Source organism: Rosa chinensis, chromosome 4 (assembly GCF_002994745.2).
Source record: "Rosa chinensis cultivar Old Blush chromosome 4, RchiOBHm-V2, whole genome shotgun sequence".
In the NCBI taxonomy this organism is placed as follows: Eukaryota; Viridiplantae; Streptophyta; class Magnoliopsida; order Rosales; family Rosaceae; genus Rosa; species Rosa chinensis.
Genome location: NC_037091.1, coordinates 3,651,840 through 3,661,737, shown reverse-complemented (window position 1 = coordinate 3,661,737; position 9,898 = coordinate 3,651,840). Strand labels below are relative to the sequence as shown.

General features: G+C 33.4%; 1 long non-coding RNA gene across 7 annotated transcripts; it reads left to right on the top strand.

The window, feature by feature from the left end:
• The first annotated feature begins 2,273 nt into the window (after window positions 1-2,273).
• On the top strand, window positions 2,274-7,014 carry LOC112197412. Of its 7 annotated transcripts, none has more exons than XR_005810405.1 (7): window positions 2,274-3,827; window positions 3,945-4,025; window positions 4,704-4,805; window positions 5,283-5,355; window positions 5,722-5,845; window positions 5,937-6,028; window positions 6,413-7,014. It is a non-coding gene; the product is annotated as an uncharacterized LOC112197412 (long non-coding RNA). The 7 variants fall into 7 exon arrangements; XR_005810404.1 differs by having other exon boundaries at window positions 2,280-3,827; window positions 5,722-5,794; window positions 6,413-7,013; XR_005810407.1 differs by lacking the exon at window positions 6,413-7,014 and having other exon boundaries at window positions 2,846-3,396; window positions 3,707-3,827; window positions 5,722-5,794; window positions 5,937-6,318.
• Window positions 7,015-9,898: the final 2,884 nt, after the last annotated feature.

The following is a 9,898-nucleotide window of genomic DNA, read 5'->3' as shown; positions in this document are numbered from 1 at the left end:
GTAAGCTCTGAGGAGCATTTACGTTTTATTTTGTGATGACAATTTAATTCGTAAATTTGTGTAATATATAACTCTGTGGAGCGAGTGTATATTAACTTGGATGGTTCAGTGCATCAGTAAGTACTTGTTTTAAGGGAAAGATGTTCCAGGTAATTGTATTGATGACTGAACATTCACGCATGTATAATTATGGGATTATATATATCGATTTTTATTGTTGTTAAAAATCAGGGGTGTGACAATTTAGTACCACTAACACTAGCTCTCTAGTGCTGTAGCTTCTTCTGAGAAGATTGTTGTTTATCCTGATATTTTCAGGACAGACATCACTTTTTCTGTGATCATCGAATTTTAGACTGATATCTCCAGTCTTTCTGCTTTCATAAATTGCCGCTTTGGCATTTTCTGCTGGTTTTTTAGGATCAGATAATTTCCATTCAATAGGAAACGTTACTTCATTCCAAGTAACCTTGTGAATCTGTTGTGAATGGTTCTTCTGGCTAGTGAGGAAACCAGTAGTAAGACCTGAGATATTTGATATCCTGGTTTTAGGTTCTACCGTGGTACTCATCAATTTATAGTATGTTTTGTATACTATAGCCAGTTCTTACATATCTTTTTTCATTGATATGTCATCTGTCTTAACTCTCAGTCTTAGACAGTGAGCTGCATCTTTCAAGCTGGTTGAGAAATTTGGGAAGCAGTTGAAATAAGCCACTTGATTGCATAAAGATGCCTCAAGGGTTCCCAACATACTAGCTTGAAAATTTGTTAGTCTATTGTCTTGTAAGACACATAGGATTGAACAGTTTATGCCTTCTCGGGCAAGAAGTTTTATGCCTACTTGGACTGCTCTAATATGCATAAATTGATAATTTTTTGTTCTTGCTCGATCGATATTAGCAAGAACAAACTTAACTCAAGTCTATCAACAATCGATATTATGAATAGTAAACTTAACTGTCTACCTTTGAATATAGAGGATGAAATATAGCTGCAATTATAGTCTAGACAAATAAATTCAAGATGAGCCCACCACGCTTTATCAAAAATAATAAAGACGTAATAAGAAAGAAAAACATGATGGAGAGAGGTATTAGTGGGATGAATAGTAGGGAGAAAAAGTGAAAAGTTTTGTGTGAGTGAGAATAAAAATAAGTTTGTGGGGTGTATGGGAAGTAGATTGCTAGATTTGGGGTGTATGAGAATTTTCCCTTTTATGAACTAGCTCTGGCGAAGTTATTGAACTTGAAAAAGAATCAGTTTATGTTCAAAATTTTAAATTTTATTGTGTCTGGTAAATAAATAAAAAACAGCTTTAATTAAAAGTTATAGGTCACTGACAGCTGATTTTAGAAGCAGCCCAGAGGTTGCTTTTAGAAGCTTATGTGGATCGAAACACGTTCTGAAGTTGTTTTATGTACTGACAGTACTTTTAAAAATATTATTTACCAAACACGAAACTATTTTAATTCACAACCGATTATTCTCACAATACAGCAACAGTAGTTTTTTTTTTTTTAAAGTCACAACAATCCCAAACCAGCTCAAATTGAGCTTCATTTTGTGGTAGTAGTAGAAATTTAGGCTTTAAATTATTTCCCTTCTATTTTCAAGTTTCTAAATTCTCTATCAATGAATTTGATTACTAAATGTATTATAATTTTTTATCAATGAATTTTCTTTTCTTGTGGTCAAAAATCGAAAACAAAAATCAAATCAAATATTTTGTATGCAATCAGCATCATTTGTATCCATTTCACTCAATCAATTTCGAAACAAATCCTCGACTAAATGGGAACCCAAAATTAATGAACAACAAAGCCCTAGTGGTACCCTACCCCTACAAACCTCCAACACTTAACCCTACCATCATGGTCCTTATATTGAGGGGCTCAATTTCCGACCACTCTTATTTCTTTGCCTGTTGCACATGCTACAATTCAAGTTAAAAAAACAAAATGGTCGTATTAAAAAAAGCAGACGATAATACCGTTAAAGAAAAATTCGTTTAATGTTGTTAATGCAAAATTTATTCACTTTAATTACGTCCATAATGAATATGTGTATTGATTTTTTTGATCGAAAGACAAAATATTGATCTTGCAACCATAAACCACAAACAAGACTACAAATAAAAATATGTTGGGCATGCACTTAAGATAATAAGAAAATAAGCGGTTAAGATAATAACAAAACATACTCAAAAGTCTGTAGCCAAAAATGTCATAGGGTCTCTCTGAGAATATGTCGCCAAAAATGTCCGTAGCATATGTGCCTCTTTGATTCTCATGGATGCTTTAGGGTGGTTTTGGCTGAGCTTCATGATCTTTAAAAATGTTGAATTACTTAGTAGTGACTCCTTTGACAGTCCCACATGGATAAGTTATTATCAATGCAATGAGTTGATAATTTTCTCAAAAAAGAAAAAAACTTAAAAGTTTCCCACCATACTAAAACTAGTGACATCTAAATTAAGTTTATGACGTAACGAAGGTGATGAAAAGCCTAGAGCAGTGATGACTCTGGGTCACGGAAATTAAGCTAGCTTTTTCCAAATGAGTGTAAAATCCAAAACCCTCATCCATTCCAATTCCACGGGGCCTAAACTAGGGGTGGGCTCGCGAAACCGAAAACCGAAAAAAAACCGCACCGATACCCGAACCGCAGCCGAAAAAAACTGCACTGAAAAAAACCGCACCGAACTGGAAAAAAACCGCACCGCACCGAATCTGGTCGGTTTGGTTTTCGGTTTCGGCCCTGCCAAAACCAAACCAAACCGCAAAACCGAAACACTATTCATTTACTACAAAACGACATCGTTTTGGATTTAACTTCAGAAACCTTAATGACCGTCATTATATTATACATATATAAAGCGTCGATGCACTGTTACACTGTTCTAAGTACAGTAGAATGCCGATTTTGCCCTTGGATTGTTCTCGCAATTTCAGGCTGCCATTGGTGTGTGGATAAGCATAACCATGAGGTCTGGTCTGGAAGCCTCTGTTTACAGTCAGAGTGAGCCACCGACATCAACAACGGAAAAAGCTTGGGATCCCAGTTTCCAATTATCCAAAACCTTAACCCAATCGAATCAAAGTCCTTCTCTTTCCGACCCTCATCTACTCTCCACCCAATCGTAAAGGCTTTGCTATTTTGATTCGTACAACGAGAGAGGTGAAGATGAGGAAGAGGAGGAGGACAATGAAGAAGAGGGCGATGTTGATGTTATTCCGAGCGATGCAACTGAAGCAGAATAAGAAGAAGATGGCGATGAAGTTAAAGTTGTGTTTTTTTTTTGTGGTCTGAGAAGTTAAAGTTGTTGTGAAGCTTAAAACTTGGCAATTTTGGAGACTGGCTTCAGCTTTAAAAGTCGGTTGCCCCAAAACAAGTGTAAGTGTAATTTCTCTATATTTATTTGCGTTTTGTTGTAGCTGACAAGCTGTGGGATTTCGTATAGAATTTGATTTCTTTTGCACTAAATGGAAATTGATAAATCGAGTTGCTCAGTTTTCTGGAATATATCTCATTATTGTGTACATCAAGTTGAAATCAATCTTTCTGTTTCGAAATTAGTTGCTTTGGTTTTTCGTCTCATTGTGAGGAAGAGAATATAGGCTGATCAAATTAAGTTCTTGATTCCTCTCATCTACACAATAAAAATTGAAACCAAGTGCAATTGATAAAAATTGATGCGCAAAAGTTTGCAACTGGCTTATATGTAGAGAAATTACCCCAACTAAAGGGAGGGCCTTCCATTTACCTTTTTCGTGTCGGTTGAATTTCTACCAAGTGCCCATGATGTTGCTGCGCAAAAGTTCCCAGTAAGATTCTGCGCCAGTTTGTAAATTTCTGAAATTTTGCTCGCATGTTGGTTTGGTTTCTGATTGAGTTGGGGTTTTTTTTTTTTTTTTTATTATTATTTTCTATCGGTTTTGCAGGAACAGTTGGAGGATCTTACAGCCAAGTTGTTGCTCCGGGAAGTCTCTATCTAACCCGACATCAAGCTCCATAGAAACTGGGTTAGTATCATCAATCACTGTGTTTCACTTTTTTTTTCTTGAATCACAGATCTGATAAATTTTGGCCTCTTATCTCAATTGAATTCAAGTTTGACTTACCTGATTTCATGGATTTATTTTGTGATTTTTGATCAGATTAGTTGGTATTCATTGTTATTAATCTTTCTTTTGATTAATAACAATGATGAATTTGGATAACAATGAGGAATTGAGCTTGAATTTGTTATGTGTGTTTTTCAGTTTTGTAGTGGTTATAATCGGTGTTTGCTTCGTTTTTGTTTTGTATCCAGAGACTTGCGTTTTGATTGGGTCTAATGTAAACTAACATTACATAGCTTCATGTTCGCTTGCATTTTTTTTCTGGATTCGTTTTTCTTGCAAAGCCCACAAGATTTCGAATAGTTGTCTTCATCTTGCTTCATCTAATGAACTGAGGGAGTGAGTATATGCTTCTGATACAGTTTTCTGGTACAATAGCAAGTGGATTTCACTATTTAGAAGTGATGAATGATTAGTATGCAGGTTATTTTTTTTTCCAGCAGTAGTTTATTGTAGCAGCAAGAAAACTTTACTAAATATTTGTTCAAACAGTAAGCGCGATGCTTTTAATTGATTTCAATGTAGTTATTGTTACTTGATTTTAGTGCTGTTTTTTACTTCTTCTTTTTCTTTTGGCAGGTCGACTGTGGAAAATCAAATCATCAAGGTAATTTAGTAAGCAGAGAAAGCGGGTAACTCTTCAACACAGACAAGGAAAGATGAGTATTGTAGCTAATGCAGGTAAAAAAAATCACAGGAGATACATTTTCTGGCATGATAGATCAATTACTGATATCTAGCATGGTTACACTTTTTTCTGCAGTATTTATTTAAGGTTAAAAGTGATTTAAGAATCTGCAACTCACTTAAAAATTAAGAGTTTGGAACTGATTTAAAAATGATTAAAAGTGATTAAAATTGTTGTTGGTTATAGCTATTTTCCACCAAACTGTTATAAACCAGTTTGACTATACTCAATAATTTTCCTGCGTTCAGTTATTACAAGCAATCATGCTTTCAGTAAAGTGCAAGTCTGATATAACTAACATAACTCCATCATCATTATCATCACAGGTCTCACATCATGAAAATAAATCATACTAACTGCATATGCTACTCCGATATACAATAATAGCCCTAGAGTTACTTCAGCTAAGCTAGCTAATTCAATTTTTATCAATTGCACTTGGTTTCAACTTTTTTTTTTTTCTAATACAGATACAAACATGATGAGTGGCAAATACCTGAGTGGCAAATGGTTAACAAATACATGATCCTGTTTTTCATTGAGGTTTGAGATTCATTTATTGTATGTTTGTTCATACATATACAGACATGTGCAAGGTTTGGAAGGAATGAAATTTGCTTAATATCTCCCAAGGGGATTTTGAGCCTAAAAGAATCTATGTGAACAACTAGGAGCCCCTATTTAGCGATTAGTAAGGATCGATTGCTAAGAGCATTTTAAAATCAACTAGCTTCTCATACTTTTTCTTATTATTGAATTTGAGCAGATAAGCATTACTAAATAAAGAGGATGGTGATCATGAGAGTGTAGTTACTGTTTTGGAGCATAATATGTGAAATAGGATGGGGTTTAGTTAAGGTAGTGTTTTCCATTTTGAATGCTTGATATTGTCAATTGTGTGCTTTGCAGGAAGTTCATAATAGGAAGTTGCAATACACAGTAACCATTTTTCCTTCTCCAACTGAAGCTTGCACCAGCAATGGTTTGTGCCCCAAAAATTTTTTTCACACTAATGTTCTGCTTCTATTTAGTGGTACATTTACTAACTCTATTAAGTATTCTTAGCTACTTCTACTCAATGTTGTTTTTTGTAATCACATTAGTTTATTTTGTATTTTTGTCAGGTACAAGTCAATGTTTAAGCACTGCCTTATGAAACAGGCTATGATAAATTGCAGAGAACGTTAAGCAAGGAATTTAAGCATATACAGTCCAGGTAGGTGAAAGTTTAGAGAATTGGTTAGAGTGATTCCTTCAGTTGTGCTCCATTGAAATGCACAATGTGTTAATGCCGCCAAATGGAGCAAACTTTTCTGACTATGAATGCAAGATAAAAGTTCATCTTCTTTGTACTATTTGATCTTCACATTATGAGCTCTTTGGATCATTTTTTAGTTGTCTTGAATTGTATAGTTTCCGAACAAACGTATTGTTTGATGCATCGAGTCATTTGTTGATGGTTTTTAGTTTATTGATGGAAATACTAAGATGCTTCTAGCTCAAGTCTAGGATAATGTCTTCAAAGCAGAAATTTTTCATAGATAAATCGGTTACTTCCATAACAATGATGATATTGTCTTTGCTTTACACACGACGATAGACAAAGGCACATCAAAACCACATCAGTCCCATGCCAACCAAGATTAAAAATATAAGGACCAAGCAAGCCATGAAGATATTTTTCTGCTTCCTACATGACAATCTCATGTGCTGGAATGATTCCAGCCATTTTTTGATGAAACAATGATTTGTACACATTTTAACAATGTAAATGGAAGTGCTATGAAGCTATAGAATTTTTGTTTTTTTTCCTTACATAGCAATTATATCAACTATTTTTTGATGCGATGATGATTTGTACACGATGATACAATGTAAGCCGTTTTTTGATCAACTTTATTTCGCACACCTTATTACTTTTATCCCGCAGCATTGCTAAGTACAGTGAACAGTCTATTTTACCCTTGCATTTATGGAAAAATACAAAGCTGCTATTAATCATTGTTTATTCATGAATAAAAAGACAATTTTGCCCTCATTTGAATTTTTTTACGACTCTGCCACTGTCTTTTTTACCTCTATTTTCCTCCATCTGCCTCCCAGCAGATCCACTGTTTATCACTGTTCATGTAACTAAAATTACAATGTCTTTTTTTGTTTTGTTTTTTTTTTTTTTCAATTTTGCCATATCTTTTCAGTTTTTTTTAAATTTATATATATATATATATATATATATATTTTATAGGAAAATAATTCTGTTTTGTATTTGTAAATTTTTACAAATGATACCTAAAGTAGGTTTTTTTTTTAATCTTAAAAATGAAAGAGTTCCATTAATCATATTTTTGTAATTGTAGTTCTCGCAAATGTGTAATCTGTTCAAGGAGCTTATTAAAACTGGCACTATAGAGACTTTGTTTATGAATCGGCCATAATCTGCTTAAGCTACAATCTAAAATTATACTTCTCAAACTTATGTAACTATGATCTATTACATTTTTTTATCAGAATTACAAAAAGAATTGTTTAACAACTAAGCGAGGTCAAACAATATGACATAGGACGTATTGAAGAAATAAGCAACGTGAATGACATTCTCAAAATGCAGAACAATAATCTTGGGAATGTTCTTTTCAAAGATGAATTCCTAGGAATTCATACAGATCTAAAGGATTGTCTCTATGACAGATAGTGATTTTGAAATAAAAAGCAGCATTGATATAGTAAGGCATACAGATTCACAAAACAATAAAGATGAAGGAGCTGACAATTGTCAATATTCCAACGATCTTCTTACCTTGAATTTAACAGAAGTGAAATACTAAAACAAACATCCATAAGCAAAACAACAATCTTGCTGTAGATACCTCAGTGAATTAATTGAAAATCGAAGAGGTTCAAAATGAGCAAGAATTCAAAATGGTAGGAGTAGTAACAGCAGATCTAAAATTGAAGCTGGAAACAGAAGGAAACAAACAAAATAGAAAGAAAGTTGAAAACTGAAAGTTGTAGCAAAACATTTTGGATACTGGAACTATTGAAAACTTAAAAGTTGGCTTATTAAATGAGATCAAATTGTATGTATTTAAACTTATTAAATGAGATCAAATTGTATGTATTTAAAATTAATTAAAAAAAACAAAACCAACAATGATAAAGGAAAAAGATGATAAATGTTGCTGAGTGTTTGTTGTGCTTGAAAGTATCAGATTGAAATGGTGGATTCATAAGACAAACAGAGAACTGATTGGAAAATATCAGATTGTTACCTTCAAAGTATTGCAGTCAATTACTCAAATGTGAAGTCACGGAAGAAATAAAGTTCCTACAATATGAAAACATTGAATTAATGCTTCAATTCTGACAGATCAATAAATCCATGTAAAGTGACCAATCTAAACTAAATTGAAGAACAAATAGGGATCGAAAACGAACCAAATTCAGGGGTGAATTTCTGCGATTTCGGCAGCTTGGCTTCTTTATTAGAAAACCACGTGTTCTGATCACCCTGTTAAATACAATTCCGGCAGCTTGGCTTCTTTATTAGAAAACCACGTGTTCTGATCACCCTGTTAAATACAATTCAAATGGACATTACATAAACATATACTAAATCAACAAAATTCAGAACTTTAGAGTAGATCGGAGCAGAAAACTGAATAAAAGTAATGATGTGCAGAAGTTGAAAAAATAACTGTAGAAAGATGGTTTGTTTCAAAATCAAGCCTTTTCTATTTGCTTTTGGTATAAGTTTGCTTTCTTAGATTATCAACTAAATCTCAGTTTGGGAGCTGTATAAAACCAAAAGTGTAAACTATGATAGAATTTAAAATTGTTGAAGTAAACAAAGAAGTTTGTAAAGAAATTCAATCAAAATTCAGCTAGAAGTGTTATTCATCTACAGCTAGAATAATATTCTATGTTTAGAAACTGGAAACTCTTTGATTCAAATCAAAAAATCGAGCAGTTGGTTAACATCACAGACTTGAATGCACTTTTTGGCAAATAGACACATAGAAGATTATGTTGACCAAGCCCTCATTGTACCACCCCCATAATTTGGTATGCAAGTTACGCAGTGGGTGCGCATTGTACCACCCCCAACATAGAACTTTTTGACCAAGCCTGGTCCTTATTTAACAACACAAATATACACATAGAAGATTACTTCTTACCTTAATGTGGTCGACTTGATTCTTGTTGAAGAACCTAAAAGCCTGTTTTAGATAGAAAAACAACAAAGTTAGCAAGGTTGTCATAAGTTCATGATAAACAGAGAACAAAATGTTACGGAATTAAAAAAAGATTCGGGCTTTATTATAGGTCATTAAAATGTCTACTATTTATCCGACTATTGTCAAAAATTTGAAGGCCTAGCATCAAACAAAACAACAGATAACAAATCATACCGGTTGCCAGGTTTCCTTTGACTAATAAAGTTTAAATTAAAGATCTTGATGAAACCAATCATCAGCCAAGAGCAATAATACAAATTCCAACTATAAAGCATAAAACTTCCAAATTCGATCCAGAATTCCATTAAGAATCTAACATAATAAAACCATTTACTTTAAGTGTAATAGGATACGTGGTTGCCATACATATTGGCATTTAAATCTTTAAAGATTGGTTCCAGTTTAGAAAGACCCTTTAATAAACTTACCAGCTTTTTGTGGCAGATGAATCCAATTGCCACCAGTTCCATGAGTCTAAAGACTTAGCTTCATCTTCCTCAGGAGACCCTTGTCCTTTTTTGACATTAGCTTTGTCACAACGTGGAGCTCTTGCCATGGTCGATAGTATAGAAATGAGATATGATTATCCTAAACTCTTTATAATGAACAAATTGATTATGAAATTACTACAAATTTGACAAAAGTATAGAATCTAAGAATAATAAAAATGCAAAGAACTTCTGTAAGTAGTCTAAAAGTATAAAACTCAGACGGCATGTTAGCAACTAATCCTATCTTATAAGTAGTCTAAGAATAATAAAAATGCAAAAGAACTTCCATTCGCAACTCAAACTCGTAAATCAATTGCACAATTCGTAATGCAGAAGTTGAGAATCACTTACCACACTTTC